The sequence below is a fragment of the Choloepus didactylus genome, chromosome 2, assembly GCF_015220235.1.
Source record: "Choloepus didactylus isolate mChoDid1 chromosome 2, mChoDid1.pri, whole genome shotgun sequence".
In the NCBI taxonomy this organism is placed as follows: Eukaryota; Metazoa; Chordata; class Mammalia; order Pilosa; family Megalonychidae; genus Choloepus; species Choloepus didactylus.
In genome coordinates, this window is record NC_051308.1 from 92659004 (window position 1) to 92675727 (window position 16724).

A 16724-nucleotide genomic window follows, 5' to 3' on the forward strand; every position below is an offset into this window, starting at 1 on the left:
CTCAAGTTATTGTGCCAAATTTTTGATAGTCTTTAACTCAACTCATCTTTGAGCTGTGCATCCTTATTCTCATTTCTCTGACGCAAAGTAGAAAAGTTTTTCTCATATGTGGAGATCCAAGCAGGATCACTAGTGTTTGAAGACACATCAGATAAATGTCCTCTATTGGGTGTGTGTGGGTATTTCTGGAGATAAATTGGCAGGATAGTGGTCACGGCTAAATTTAAATCCCCGTCAATGAGTAGGGACTATTTAGCATAGAGGTTAAGAAGATGAGCTTTGGAATCAGAAAGATCTACCACTTTCTTTGTGTTGGATTTGCACAAATGTCTTGACTTTGGGTCCTTTGCCTAATGATCTCCTTTGCTTCTTCTCTTGCCCACCACAATTCATTTACCGTGCAGCAGCCGCAGTGGTCTATGTAAATCTTCTGTTCATGTCATCCTGTAGGCTTTCCCAGTGCCTTCAGAATGAAACCTAGACTCGCAATGCCCTAAAATTCTTCTATGACCCAGACCCTGCCTCCTTCTCCAACCTCATCTTCTACCGCTCCCCTGCAGTTTACCAAGTTCCAGCCACACTAACCTGCTCCCTCTTCCTTAAAAATAGCAAACTCTTTTCCTGCCTTGGCCATTGCTCTGGAACACTCTTCCTCTTGCCTTTTGAATGGCTGGTTTCTTCTCATACTTATAGTATCAAATTAATAGTCTTCTCCTCAGGGAGACCTCCTCTGACAACTTTATCTGAAATAGGTCCCCTTGAGTCTCAGTTCTCACCCTCGTTTGTTCTCTTCAAACCACTTATCATAATTTATAATTATGTAATTTATTTATGCCTGTCTCTCCTGATAGAATATAAATACTATGAGGACAGCAATCATGTTTGTATTTTAAATCCCATACCTAGCTTAGTAACAGGCACACAATAGAAACCCAATGTTTATTTTTCTGAACAATGAAACTATGTAAAATGAGAATTATAATAGCTGCCTTATGGGGTGGTTGTGAGAATTAGGTGCAGTAATGCATATGGCCCAGGGCCTGACATGACACATAGTAAGAACTCAACCGTTATTTTTAGGACATGACATTTTGATTGTATCAGACATTTAAAGTTCAATCCAACCCCAAGATTCTCAGAAATGGTGCAAGGGCACTGGCAAAGACAAAGCCACAGGCATATTAGTAAGTAAAACACTTTTATTCTAGCCAAGAAGGGCAGTCTTGCTTATGAGTAGGCTCTTCCATGCCTGAGATGTAGATCCAGCAGGAGTTGTTTGCCCTTTGCTTACAACCTTCCCAGTACCCCCAGGGCCATCCACATTTAGTGGAAGAGGATGGGATACTTGAAGTGGGAATTCCAAATCTGGGAGCACTTAGGAGCCCATGAATAGAAAACAGGGGTGTCTGTGAACTTGGATGGCCAAAAAAATTACACCTTTATTTTCACTAACCTCTAACAGAAAGTAAGCATTTCCTTCGATTATAAATTTAGGCAACACACACACACACACACACACACACCTAAGTATTAGCAGTACCTGAGATGTTACTAATAAGGATCACTAAGATTTTCACATTACATTAAAATTGTTGTAGATATCTTGAAGTATTGTTATACTTGATACTAATTCAAAATCATGGTAGCTGTTAGGCCTGCCACTAGACTTTGTTACTTAATGATTTAATAAAGAAGTACATAGCTTAATCACAAATTTTGCTTTTAAAGCATTTGGTAACATTATTTCAATAAAATCAGCTTCCTTTCTTATCCTGTCTATTTTATTTTGATGCAGTTAGAAACATTAGTCTAAGAAGTCCATTGGCTTCACGACATGGTCAAAGAGGTTCTTTTATTACAATTATGCATGGTTCCTGTCACTTAATAGGAATTCCATGATAAATTTATTTTCCTAAACTCATGGTTCTGCCTTAATCTGTAAGTAGGTAAGTAGAGCAGAAAGGCCAGTTTGGTCTTTAGGGAAAACTTGACTATAATTTTAACAAAATGTTGTTAGGGAAAGACAATGTTTCCTTTAAATGTTCTTTTTCTGAGGAAAGTTTGTAATGTGTCTATTTAAGGTATTCTGATGACATCATCCCATTCCTTCTAAATAATTGCTCATATGGCGCTTGTGACCATAGCCCCTAAAGCTGGGAGCTAGGATAATGGAGCCCTTGTGATTTATGATGCCATTTCAACTCTGTGAAGTGTGACTGTGACTCTAAGACTGACTTTTTGTGGATTATAATTTGGGGTTTGAAATGAGGGTCAGCAGAGGATGCAGAATTTCCTTTTCTAAAAAAAGAGAGATAAAGATTGAAAACATAAAAACATTCACAACTCTGATAAAAACTGCAAATGTTTATATATCATGCAAGTAAATGTTTATGATTCATAAAACCCGTGTGTGTGTGTGTGCGTGTGTGTGTGTGTGTAAAGTAAAAGGAGACCCTTCTTGTCTTCTTACCTATTCTGTATCATATGGCAGAAGGGAAGCTGACCCAAGCATTTCTGATTAAAGGGTGCTGATTAAATATGCCTTAGTTCCCTGAAGAAACCAGGACCCTCTCTCACTCTTGCTCGCATCCCATTCAGAAGTCTAATATTATAAGTAATGTGGAGCTCTGACTACCAAGTTGTATCTGGGAGGATATTAGCAACTCTCTCTTCTAGAAACTTCTCACTCCCATTGACCTGTGTAGTTACTGGCAAATGAATTTCTCTCTTTATACTACTTTAAAGTGCCTGTATATATTTCTGCTTTCACAACTAATGAAGCAGATTAAAGCAGACCCTTGCTCCCTTTAGAACAAATAGAAAAGCCAGGTAAATACCAAAAATGTCTCTTTCAAGCAATCAGAGAACTGCTGAAGCAAAAAGACTGGAGGGGCCAGGATTCCAGAGAAGGAGGAGAAGCAAAAATCTGAAATTCTCTAGGGGTTTTTTTTCCCCCTGGGTTGCTTGTAGATTCTGGATATAGGGCAAGAGACTGAACACCTGGGCTTTGCCTGAGCCAAGGGCCCTTGCCCTTGAAATCATTCTTCCTTCAATTTGTCCCTACTCGGTCCCTTTCGGTTTGGCTGGCAGCAGTTCTGCTCATACAAATTTTGCAAAAACCTCTCAGTTTTGTGTATTGTTCAAGTGGGTCCAAACCATCAGACAATAGACCTTTCCACACCCTTCCCGGATAACTGCATTTCCAGTCCCGAATTCCACTGAAATGGCTGACTGAATCCATATTCAGGCACACCCTCTTTAGCAAAGGGTTATTCAGTTAAATCCTCATGTGGAGCCCTGTTCTCTGGGGACTCACTTTCTGAGTCTCAGAGCACACTGTCTGAATAGGCTGATAATTTTAAAAATCATCAACTTCTGATTCCTTTGTGCTTAAGCTTAATTCTCAGCTTTCCTCTCACATCTTACTATAAGTTTCAAGGAGAAATCAGGCTGCACCTTGCATACTTAGCTTAGAAATCTCCTCAACTACATATCCAAAGTTCATCGTTTTCAAGTTCTGCCTTCCACCCAACATCAGAAAACAATTTTGCTAAGTTTTCTGCCACTTAATAAGAAGGATCACCTTTTTCCAGTTCCCAATGAACATTCATCATTTCCTTCTGAGGCCTCATCAGAAGTATCTTTAAAGTCCTTATTTCTACTGATTGTCTCATCAAAGCAATCCAGTCTTTTCCTAAAGCACCTCACAATTCTTCCAAACTCTTCCCATTACCCAATTCCAAAGCCATTTCCACATTTTAGGTATTTGTCATACCAAAGCTGTTTTAGTTTCCTGTTTGCTAAAAACAAATACCACACAATGGTTGGCTTAACAACAGGAATTCACTGGCTCATGGTTTCAAAGGCTAGAAAACTGGCTTCCTTCCAGGGTCTGTAACTTCTATCTGGCCACCAATCTTTGGGGTTCCTTGGCTTTTCCATCACATGGCAATGCACATGGTGGCTGCTTCTTTCGCTTCCAGGTTCCACTGACTTCTAGTTTCTGGCTGCTCCCCGTGGCTTCTTTTCTGTGACCAATTTCCTTTGCTTATAAGGCTTCAGCCATATTGGATTAAGGCCCACTGTCATTCAGTTTGGGCACACCTTAACTAATAACATCTTCAAAGGTCCTATTTACAAAAGAGTTCATACCCGCAGACCCAGAGGTTAGGAACTGAACATATCTTTTGTGGGGGACATGATTCAACCCAACACTAGGGTAAATCTCATATTGCATGTTTCAGACCTGGAACTGCTTAACAATGAAGTCTGCTTTGTAAGCTAATATGAATTCAGAGTCATAGAAGAGATGCTATGGAGTTAACTGGTAAAATAATGGATGCTTATTAACTCAAAACAACCAAAACAAGAGCCAGAAGAAAACTGCTTTATTATTAATGATTAAAAATAGATATGAAAAAATATATAGACATGAGATCCTCCACCGTATAGGGAAAAATTGGATATACAACATGGCAAGCCATGGATGATTCAGAAAATTGTTTTCTACACTGTTTACTGTAATTATTATTATTAAAGAATTTTACTTTTTTACCCTTTATGAGTAAAGACAGAGAGAGAGTGCCTCCAGGAAATACAAATTATGAAATTAGAATGCAGCTTCAGGAATAATGATGTAGTGGAATGACTGTATGGAATCCCAACATAAATATTTATGTAAAGACAATGATACTGACTGATGAAGTTTAAAGTAATCAGACTTTCCTTCCATTTCTTCACTTTATTTTTGTAAGTCACAAATTTTCATTGCTCACATCCTTTTTTCCTTCCTGTTGTCTTGAAATGCCAAAAAAAAAAAAAGTCAATATTAATAGGTCAAACTTTTGCTAGTAAACAAGTATAGAGAAAAGAGTCTATAAAAATGAAATAGGATAATTCTCTATTATCTTGTCTTCAAGGCCATTGAAAGAGTTTGTAAATATTTTACTAAGAACTTATGATATTCTTAGAAGATGATAAAGAGGCAGGGATTATTTCTTCTCTTCTTAACCTGGAAAACAAAACCAGTATTGAAAAAGTGAGTTACTTTGTGAAGGTCATTAAGTAAGAAAAACGCTTCTAGATTCCCATGCCCTTGGAATGCTAAAACACTTTCTCTTGCTTTCACTTCCCTTATTTTCCTTTTTCTCTCATCTTTTCCTTCCATTGAAGAGCAAACTTTTAAAGATTAGAATCAATTCAACAAATATTTATTGCATGCCTGCTCTGTCCAGGGAACCATGGAGGATAAAAAGGAGTCTAAATCATAGTCTTTGATTTAAAGGAGCAGCAAAATCCTGAAGCTCCCAACTCCAATACTGCTTCCTTGACAATTGGCCAAAGACTTTGCTTAACTTTTTACTCAACATTTTGAAGCTACCTGATGGGTGGACTTAATTTTCTGTCCTTTCTATTTCAAAATCTATATCTTAATTATCAACTACTTCCTTCCTTCTTGCTTCCCAAAAAAGATCATCTCTCCATTTTGTCCGAGCTCACCTCTTACTCTCAAACCTTCATTTCCCATCTCTGCAGGGGCATCTCCGCATCACTGTTCCTTTTTTGAAACAGATTTTCAATCTCTCTCTCACCCCTGGTCCCCTTCTTCCCATTTGTAAACATAATTTGGCTATTTCTAGATGGTACCTTGACCCCCCCTTCTCTTCAAGCAGCAACTTAGTCTGCCTTTTCCCTTTACAATTATATTTCTTGGAAGAGGAATCTGTACTTTGCAATTCTACTAAAAATTAAATTTACAATATGGCTTCCATTTCCATAATGTTACATAAGCACTTCTCAAGGATGAATGGGCCATTGCTAATGGCCCATAAACCAAAAATCTAGTGGCTCTTTCTAGCCTTTATCCCCTCCTATCCTCACCATTTCTTTGCAGTCTTTGATGCAAAAGAACAGTCCTCTCGCATCTTCTATTACACTGCTCTACCTTCTTTGTTTTTCTGTCTCTTTAACCACTTCTCATGGACTGCTCTTCATTCTCTTATCCCTAAATGCAGGTATTCCCCTAATTCCTTCCCTTTTCTTTATATACACTCTTCCTTAGAGTCTTCTTCATAGTGATATTGAAGCTGAGGGGCAGGGCGAGGCCTCCAGGGGAAAGTGCATATAAAGAAAAAGGGCAGACTTCACTTTGCTATCTTCCCATGGGTTTCACTTAGTTGGCAAGAGAGGTGGAGAAATAGGGCTGCATAAACTCTCTAGCCATCTGTTTCTTCATCTGCTTGGAGAAAAAGAGAGATAAAGCTGAACTATTTCAGTTTTTGTTTTTTTGTTTTTTTAACTAAGTGATGAAATCCATAAAGGGGCTGAAGCCAGCATTTTAAAAAAATGTTACTAATTAAATCTGGGTAAAGAGTTTACAGGAATTCTTTGTAATTACTCTAGTGTAAGTTTCAGATTGCTTCAAAATAAAAACTACAACTATCACAGTATATACTCAAGACCTTCTGCACACATGAGGCTAATAGTTTAATATGATATACCTGTGCATTTCCTATCCAAACCAGTTGAGCTATGTGCTTAAGAAGAGCCAATTTGTATTTATACTCTATAATGTTTATGCCTGTTATTATACTTACGGAATTTCATTAAATATTTAAACTACTGAAATATGAGCACAAATAGAAACTTATTGTTTCTATGAAAACTGAATTAATAAAGGTGAGTGACAAACAAAAATCACTGCAAAATTAAGTATAGGTAAGAAAAATCTGTATACCTCTGGGGGAAAAAATAGTACAAAATCTAGATAGACTGCACTCAAAACGATTAAAGTTTGTCTTTAAGTTCTTGCTCTACTTTGAAGAAAATGAAACTAGAATTCATTACAATGCATTTTATAATAAAGACAATGAGGTGCTCTGACCAGCAGATTCATGCTCAGATCAAAGGTCTTGGCCTAACATCAAAGATTGCTATGTGAATATATAATTACCTATTTAAGTGAAAAAGTTCAAAGTATATGGTTGCCATTTTTTATGATGCACTACTTAAACCAACTTTATTTTTTTTTATTTTTGTCACCTTTCCTTATCATTCTATCATTTATCTATCTATATCTATCTATCTATGTAATCTTTCTTTTGAACATTTGAGAGCAGGTTGCACAAGTTGTGATCCTTGAACACATAATGCTTCCATGTACATTTCCTATGAACAAGGATATTCACTTATGTATCACCATATGTTCAATTATCAAGTTCAAGATAAACTGACTTTTAAAATAAACTGACTACAGGTCCAAAGTTCCATGGGAAAGAGGGACTCTACCATAGTTTTTTTTTTAATTGAAAAAGTGATGCAAATGTTAGAAATGTTCAAATGGTACAAAATGGCATATAAGAAATAGCTTCTCTTCCATGCCAGACTCCCAGTTCTCCTGTTCTCTCTCTGTGTGTGTGTGTGTCTGTGTGTGTGATGCTCAACTGGAAGCAGAGTCTACACACTGTTTAACATCTTGTGTGTGTGTGTGTGTTTTGTTTTTTTTTTTAACCTTACAACACCATATCCCAGAGATCTTCCAAGTCAGCGCAGGTAGGTGTATTTCATTCATTGTAATGTCTCTATATTCTACTGAATGGATGTGCCATAACTTATGTCAGTAAATCCCCATTACTGGACCCTAAAGGTTCCTTTTCTTTTTTTTTTTTTTTCAATCTTGCTATTATGAAAAATCCTGTAATGAATATCTTATAGAACAGCTTATACAACTTGTGTAAGTAAATCTATGGGATGTATTTTAGAAGTGGAATTGTCAAAAGGAACTTCATTAAAAATTTTGACATACATTATCACCATGAACTTAAAAATATTTGTACCAATTTATAATCCCACCAACAGTGTGTAAGAATGCTTTTTCCTTCCACCCTCATCCCCTTTCTCTATACACACCCAATACTGGGTTACTGAACTTTTTGATCTTTGCCATTGACCTAATACAAAGGATCAAATAGTGAAATCAGACTCACACAAGTCAGATATCTTACTCAGAATCAAGTATTACTAGTAATTTCAAGTATATCAGTAATCAAAAGGCACAGACAAAGCAGGGAGAGGTCCACAATTCTTAGTGCATTACCTATAATATTTATGCCTGTTATTATACTTTCTTCTGCATCAGATGCTCCTGGTCCCAGGATAACAGATGAGGTATCTAAGTAAGGTATGCAGTCACCTTATACAGAAGGAGCCAAATTAGTTATGAAATATCTCTATTTTATACTCAAGTTAAGTCACATAGCTTTCATGACACTTTCCCTTCAATCAACATAGATTCTTTTTTTTTTTTTATCATCATTTTATTGAGATATATTCACATACCACGCAGTCATACAAAACAAATTGTACTTTCGATTGTTTACAGTACCATTACATAGTTGTACATTCATCACCTAAATCAATCCCTGACACCTTCATTAGCACACACACAAAAATAACAAGAATAATAATTAGAGTGAAAAAAAGCAATTGAAGTAAAAAAGAACACTGGGTACCTTTGTCTGTTTGTTTGCTTCCCCTACTTTTCGACACATCGATCCATAAACTAGACAAAGTGGAGTTTGGTCCTTATGGCATTCCCAATCCCACTGTCACCCCTCATAAGCTACATTTTTATACAACTGTCTTCGAGATTCATGGGTTCTGGGTTGTAGTTTAATAGTTTCAGGTATCCACCACCAGCTACCCCAATTCTTTAGAACCTAAAAAAGGTTGTCTAAAGTGTGCGTAAGAGTGCCCACCAGAGTGATCTCTCTGCTCGTTTTGGAATCTCTCTGCCACTGAAGCTTATTTCATTTCCTTTCACATCCCCCTTTTGGTCAAGAAGATGTTCTCCATCCCACGATGCCGGGTCTACATTCCTCCCCGGGAGTCATATTCCACGTTGCCAGGGAGATTCACTTCCCTGGGTGTCTGATCCCACGTAGGGGGGAGGGCAGTGATTTCACCTTTCAAGTTGGCTTAGCCAGAGAGAGAGGGCCACATCTGAGCAACAAAGAGGCATTCAGGAGGAGACTCTTAGGCACAAATACAGGGAGGCCTAGCCTCTCCTTTGCAGCAGCCGTCTTCCCAAGGGTAAAACTTATGGTAGAGGGCTCAACCCATCAAACCACCAGTCCCCTATGTCTGTGGTCATGTTAGCAACCATGGAGGTGGGGTAGGCGAATACCCCTGCATTCTCCACAGGCTCCTCAAGGGGGCACTACATCTTTTTTTTTTTTTTTCCTTGTTTGTCTTTTTCCTTTTTTTTTTTTTTTTTTTAACTTTCCCTTCTTTTTTCAAATCAACTGTATGAAAAAAAAAAGTTAAAAAGAAAACAAACATACAATACAAGAACATTTCAAAGAGACCATAGCAAGGGAGTAAGAAAAAGACAACTAACCTAAGATAACTGCTTAACTTCCAACATGTTCCTACTTTACCCCAAGAAAGTTACATACTATAGCAACATTTCAGTGAACTTGTTCCTACTACATCCATCAGAAATTAACAGACCATAGTCATTTCTGGGCATCCCCAGAACGTTAAATAGCTTATCTGTTCTTCTTGGATTATTGTTCCCCCTTCCTTAATTGCTCTCTACTGCTAGTTCCCCTACATTCTACATTATAAACCATTTGTTTTACATTTTTCAAAGTTCACATTAGTGGTAGCATATAATATTTCTCTTTTTGTGCCTGGCTTATTTCGCTCAGCATTATGTCTTCAAGGTTCATCCATGTTGTCATATGTTTCACCAGATCGTTCCTTGTTACTGCCGCGTAGTATTCCATCGTGTGTATATACCACATTTTATTTATCCACTCATCTGTTGAAGGACATTTGGGTTGTTTCCATCTCTTGGCAATTGTGAATAATGCTGCTATGAACATTGGCGTGCAGATATCTGTTCGTGTCACTGCTTTCCGATCTTCCGGGTATATACCGAGAAGTGCAATCGCTGGATCGAATGGTAGCTCTATCTCTAGTTTTCTAAGGAACTGCCAGACTGACTTCCAGAGTGGCTGAACCATTATACAGTCCCACCAACAATGAATAAGAGTTCCAATTTCTCCACATCCCCTCCAGCATTGTAGTTTCCTGTTTGTTTAATGGCAGCCATTCTAACCGGTGTTAGATGGTATCTCATTGTGGTCTTAATTTGCATCTCTCTAATAGCTAGTGAAGCTGAACATTTTTTCATGTGTTTCTTGGCCATTTGTATTTCCTCTTCAGAGAACTGTCTTTTCATATCTTTTGCCCATTTTATAATTGGGCTGTCTGTACTATTGTCATTGAGTTGTAGGATTTCTTTGTATATGCAAGATATCAGTCTTTTGTCAGATACATGGTTTCCAAAAATTTTTTCCCATTGAGTTGGCTGCCTCTTTACCTTTTTGACAAATTCCTTTGAGGTGCAGAAACTTCTAAGCTTGAGGAGTTCCCATTTATCTATTTTCTCTTTTGTTGCTTGTGCTTTGGGTGTAAAGTCTAGGAAGTGGCCTCCTAATACAAGGTCTTGAAGATGTTTTCCTACATTATCTTCTAGGAGTTTAATGGTACTTTCTTTATATTGAGATCTTTGGTCCATTTTGAGTTAATTTTTGTGTAGGGGGTGAGGTAGGGGTCCTCTTTCATTCTTTTGGATATGGATATCCAACTCTCCCAGCCCCATTGTTGAAAAGACCATTATGGCTCAGTTCGGTGACTTTGGGGGCCTTATCAAAGATCAGTCGGCCATAGATCTGAGGGTCTATCTCTGAATTCTCAATTCGATTCCATTGATCTATATGTCTATCTTTGTGCCAGTACCATGCTGTTTTGGCAACTGTGGCTTTATAATAAGCTTCAAAGTCAGGGAGTGTAAGTCCTCCCACTTCGTTTTTCTTTTTTAGAGTGTCTTTAGCAATTCGAGGCATCTTCCCTTTCCAAATAAATTTGATAACTAGCTTTTCCAAGTCTGCAAAGTAGGTTGTTGGAATTTTGATTGGGATTGCATTGAATCTGTAGATGAGTTTGTGTAGAATTGACATCTTAATGACATTTAGCCTTCCTATCCATGAACATGGAATATTTTTCCATCTTTTAAGGTCCCCTTCTATTTCTTTTAGTAGAGTTATGTAGTTTTCTTTGTATAGGTCTTTTACATCTTTGGTTAAGTTTATTCCTAGGTACTTGATTTTTTTAGTTGCTATTGAAAATGGTATCTTTTTCTTGAGTGTCTCTTCAGTTTGTTCATTTCTAGCATATAGAAACATTACTGACTTATGTGCATTAATCTTGTATCCCGCTACTTCGCTAAATTTGTTTATTAGCTCTAGTAGGTGTATCGTTGATTTCTCAGGGTTTTCTAGATATAAGATCATATCATCTGCAAACAATGACAGTTTTACTTCTTCTTTTCCAATTTGGATGCCTTTTATTTCTTTGTCTTGCCGGATTGCCCTGGCTAGCACTTCCAGCACAATGTTGAATAACAGTGGTGACAGCGGGCATCCTTGTCTTGTTCCTGATCTTAGAGGGAAGGCTTTCAGTCTCTCACCATTGAGTACTATGCTGGCTGTGGGTTTTTCATATATGCTCTTTATCATGTTGAGGAAGTTTCCTTCAATTCCTACCTTTTGAAGTGTTTTATCAAAAACGGATGTTGGATTTTGTCAAATGCTTTTTCAGCATCTATTGAGATGATCAATTGATTTTTCCCTTTCGAGTTTTTAATGTGTTGTAATACATTGATTGTTTTTCTTATGTTGAACCATCCTTGCATGCCTGGAATGAACCCCACTTGGTCATGGTGTATGATTTTTTAATGTGTCTTTGGATTCGATTTGCAAGTATTTTGTTGAGGATTTTTGCATCTATATTCATTAGGGAGATTGGCCGGTAGTTTTCCTTTTTTGTAGCATCTTTGCCTGGTTTTGGTATTAGATTGATGTTAGCTTCATAAAATGAGTTAGGTAGTGTTCCATTTTTTTCAATGTTTTGAAAGAGTTTGAGTAAGATTGGTGTCAGTTCTTTCTGGAAAGTTTGGTAGAATTCCCCTGTGAAGCCATCTGGCCCTGGGCATTTATTTGTGGGAAGATTTTTGATGACTGATTGGATCTCTTTGCTTGTGATGGGTTGGTTGAGGTCTTCTATTTCTTCTCTGGTCAGTCTAGGTTGTTCATATGTTTCCAGGAAATTGTCCATTTCTTCTACATTATCCAGTTTGTTGCCATACATTTGTTCATAATATCCTCTTATAATTTTTTTAATTTCTTCAGGATCTGCAGTTATGTCACCTTTTTCATTCATTATTTTGTTTATATGGGTCTTCTCTCTTTTTGATTTTGTCAGTCTAGCTAGGGGCTTGTCAATCTTGTTGATCTTCTCAAAGAACCAACTTTTGGTGATATTTATCCTTTCTATTGTTTTTTTTTGTTCTCTATGTCATTTATTTCTGCTTTAATCCTTGTTATTTCTTTTCTTGTACTTGGTTTAGGATTGGTTTGCTGTTCATTTTCTAGCTTCTTCAGTTGATCCATTAGTTCTTTGATTTTGGCTCTTTCTTCCTTTTTAATATATGCGTTTAGTGCTATAAATTTCCCCCTTAGCACTGCTTTTGCTGCATCCCATAGGTTTTGGTATGTTGTGTTCTCATTTTCATTCGTCTCTATATATTTAGCAATTTCTCTTGCTATTTCTTCTTTAACCCACTGATTGTTTAGGAGTGTGTTGTTTAACCTCCAGGTATTTGTGAATTTTCTAAGTCTCTGATGGTTATTGACTTCTAATTGTATTCCATTGTGGTCAGAGAATGTGCTTTGAATAATTTCAATCTTTTTAAATTTATTGAGGCTTGTTTTATGTCCCAGCATATGATCTATTCTGGAGAAAGTTCCGTGAGCACTAGAAAAGTATGTGTATCCTGTTGATTTGGGATGTAATGTCCTGTAGATGTCTGTTAAATCTAATTCATTTATCAGATTGTTTAGGTTTTCAATTTCCTTATTGGTCTTCTGTCTGGTTGATCTATCTATAGGAGAGAGTGATGTGTTGAAGTCTCCCACAATTATTGTGGAAACATCAATTGCTTCCTTTAGTTTTGCCAATGTTTCTCTCATGTATTTTGTGGCACCTTGATTGGGTGCATAGACATTTACGATTGTTATTTCTTCTTGCTGAATTGCCCCTTTTATTAGTATGTAGTGGCCTTCTTTGTCTCTCAAAACATCCCTGCATTTGAAGTCTATTTTATCTGAGATTAATATTGCTACACCTGCTTTCTTTTGGCTGTAGCTTGCATGAAATATTTTTTTCCATCCTTTCACTTTCAGTTTCTTTGTGTCCCTGTGTCTAAGATGAGTCTCTTGTATGCAACATATTGATGGTTCATTTTTTTTGATCCATTCTGCGAATCTATATCTTTTAATTGGGGAGTTTAATCCATTTACATTCAACGTTAAAACCGTGAAGGCATTTCTTGAATCGGCCATCTTATCCTTTGGATTATGTTTGCCATATTTTTCCCTCTCTCTATTAATATCCTTTATTGTACCCATACTGAATCTCTTTAGTACTGAACCTTTCTCCAAGTCTCTCTGTCCTGTCTTTGTTTCTCTGTCTGTAGGGCTCCCTTTAGTATCTCCAGTAGGGCAGGTCTCTTGTTAGCAAATTCTCTCAGCATTTCTTTGTCTGTGAAAAATTTAAGCTCTCCCTCAAATTTGAAGGAGAGCTTTGCTGGATAAAGTATTCTTGGCTGGAAATTCCTCTCACTCAGAATTTTAAATATATCATGCCACTGCCTTCTCGCCTCCATGGTGGCTGCTGAGTAGTCACTACTTAGTCTTATGCTGTTTCCTTTGTATGTGGTGAATTGCTTTTCTCTTGCTGCTTTCAGAACTTGCTCCTTCTCTTCTATGTTTGACAGTGTGATCAGTATATGTCTCGGAGTGGGTTTTTTTGGATTTATTCTATTTGGAGTTCGCTGAGCATTTATGATTTGTGTATTTATGTTGTTTAGAAGATTTGGGAAGTTTTCCCCAACAATTTCTTTGAATACTCTTCCTAGACCTTTACCCTTTTCTTCCCCTTCTGGGACACCAATGAGTCTTATATTCGGACGTTTCATATTATCTATCATATCCCTGAGGTCCATTTCGAGTTTTTCAATTTTTTCCCCATTCTTTCTTTTATGCTTTCATTTTCCATTCTGTCATCTTCCAGGTCACTGATTCGTTGTTCAACTTCCTCTAGTCTTGTACTATGAGTGTCCAGAATCTTTTTAATTTGGTCAACAGTTTCTTTAATTTCCATAAGATCATCCATTTTTTTATTTAGTCTTGCAATGTCTTCTTTATGCTCTTCTAGGGTCTTCTTGATTTCCTTCATATCCCGTACTAGGGTCTCATTGTTCATCTTTAGTTCTTTGAGTAGCTGCTCTAGGTGTGTCTCTTCTGGTCTTTTGATTTGGGTGCTTGGGCTTGGGTTATCCATATCGTCTGGTTTTTTCATATGCTTTATAATTTTCTGTTGTTTTTGGCCTCGTGGCATTTGCTGAACTTGATAGGGTTCTTTTAGGGTTTGTAGACCAGTTGAAGTCCTTATCTCTAATTTATCAGATCTACAGCTTCGTGGAGTACACTTTCTCTAACTAACCAGCAGGTGGCGTCCACGAGCCACCTGTTCTCCACAAGCCAGATCTCCCCTGCTTAGCCTTTTTGGTGAGTGGGGGAGTGAGTCTTGTGGGGCCCAACTGGTGTCCCAAGCTTGCGTGTGTAGTTGGTGTTGCCTGCCCTGTATGTGGGGCGTGTTTCTGGGCAGTCGGGGAGGGGGGGTGGCCCTAACAATCAAATCTCCCTGATGATCCTAGAGTTTTAAAGCTACTGCAATAGTCTAATCCTTCAGTTCAGTCCTGCCACAGTTTGTCTCTGCCACTGACCCACAAGTCTTTGGTATTGGCGTATGGCTCCTGAGACTTGCAAGTGGGCCCCTCTTCCAGGCTGTGCACCCCAGGTCCTCTGTTGAGGGATGACTGTGCTATGTCACAGGTGAGTGCCGTCCCCCCAGGGCAGTTCTGGGCTGCTGGGCTGTGTTGGGAGGCTCCCAGTCTGCTCAAATGATGGCTGAATGGGGCTCTGTTAATTCACACTGCTCCCCCTTCCCAGCTCTGGGACATTCAGCTGAGGTTGCAGGGAAGGCTAATGTCCACGCCCAGTTTTGTGGTGTGTGCCTGTTATTTGAATCACTTCCGTCACACTGGGTTGTCTGGGGCAGCTCTGGGCTATGGGGCTGGCGATGGGCAGGAGTGTTTCCTGTCCACCAGGATGGTGGCTGTGAGCGGACACCCCCCTTTTCTTGGGAAGTTGTGTTGTTTAGTGAATTTTCTCAGCCACTGGATTATTGCCTTTTGTCTCAGAGCTCTCTTAGTTCTGCTCTTGACTTGAGGTGCCCAAATTTCAATTCTTTGAAGCTTTCTGTATTGAGCTTCTTAGAGTAATTGTTTTAGAAAAAGCAAAAAGGATTTAAAAAAAAAAAAAAAAAAAAACGGCCCTCCTCAGAGATCTAATGGGTTATTGAAATGCTAATAGACAAAGCAACCAGGGCCATTAAGGAAAGGTGCCCAGGGCAGAGAGATCAGCCTTGCTTCGGGATTTGCATATGCGCCTCAAGGCCTGATCTCCGCCCTTCCCCTTTCTGTGTTCACCAGAACTCCAAAAATCCTCTGCTTTTATTTTGGAGTTTTTCGTGTTGTTTTTTTTCTATGCCTGTCTCCTCTCTGCTGGGCTGGCTGCTCTCAGAGTCTCTGGTGTCTGGCCTCAGTCTATCTATGGTTGGAGTTTGAATCAGTAGAATGAGTTTCCGATAAGAGCAGCCACTGCAATTCTCCCTTCTCCTTCCTGGAGCTGACAGCCCCTCCTCCCCCGGGACTGAGCCTGGCAGGGAGGGGCGCGGGTCCCCTGGCCGCAAAAACTTACAGATTTCGCTGATCTCAGCAGTTCCACGTTTTCATGAGTGTTGTATGAAGTATGCCCAAAGACAGATTGCTCTGTGGTGTCCAGTCCACGCAGTTCCTGGCTTTTTATCTACTTTCCTGGAGGAGTAACTAAAACATACAGCTCACCAGTCTGCCATCTTGCCCCGCCTCCCAACATAGATTCTTGATGTGTTTACCATAAAGGATTCTAGACCAGGAACAGTAAAGGAATTAATAGATACGTATTCTACTGCTAGCAAATATCATTAGTTTGTTTGCCAGGAGGTCTGTTACTACCATATTTATAAGAATATTAGACTGTATCACCTGCTTTCTTTCTTTCCTAGGGGTATTCTCCTACAAAGGGAGGGAATGATTTGCAGATCTGTTTACCTCCTTACTTCCCAGTCACTCATAGATGAAAAGTGTTTCATCTATCAATTTCATTGTTTGTCTAATTTCATTGTTATTCTAATTTACAGTCAAATGATGGCAAACATTTGTTCAGCTGCTTATAACTGATTTGTATTTCTTTTTCTGCCTCATGGGGTGGAACAACAGCAACAAAATGTTGAAAGCTAGAAAGTGATAAATCACTGGTGATCTCTTTAGCAGACTTTTGAGAATCAAGACTCCTAAGCAGTTCAGGAGTAACCTGATTTACATAGCAAAATCCCCCAAAGACTCAGAAATTGGCAGTACCAGGTAACTCCAGAAGAGGGGATGAAGTGGGCTAAAATAGGAGGAATGATAGAAAGTCTATTTAAATACCAGT

The 16724-nt window shown here is 38.4% G+C and overlaps 1 long non-coding RNA gene across 1 annotated transcript; it reads right to left on the minus strand.

Annotated features, from left to right (window-relative positions):
* Window positions 1-4887: 4887 nt before the first annotated feature.
* Window positions 4888-16000, minus strand: LOC119521114. Its single transcript, XR_005214310.1, has 3 exons — window positions 15951-16000; window positions 8096-8191; window positions 4888-5011 (listed from the first exon to the last, which is right to left on the minus strand). It is a non-coding gene; the product is annotated as an uncharacterized LOC119521114 (long non-coding RNA).
* Window positions 16001-16724: the final 724 nt, after the last annotated feature.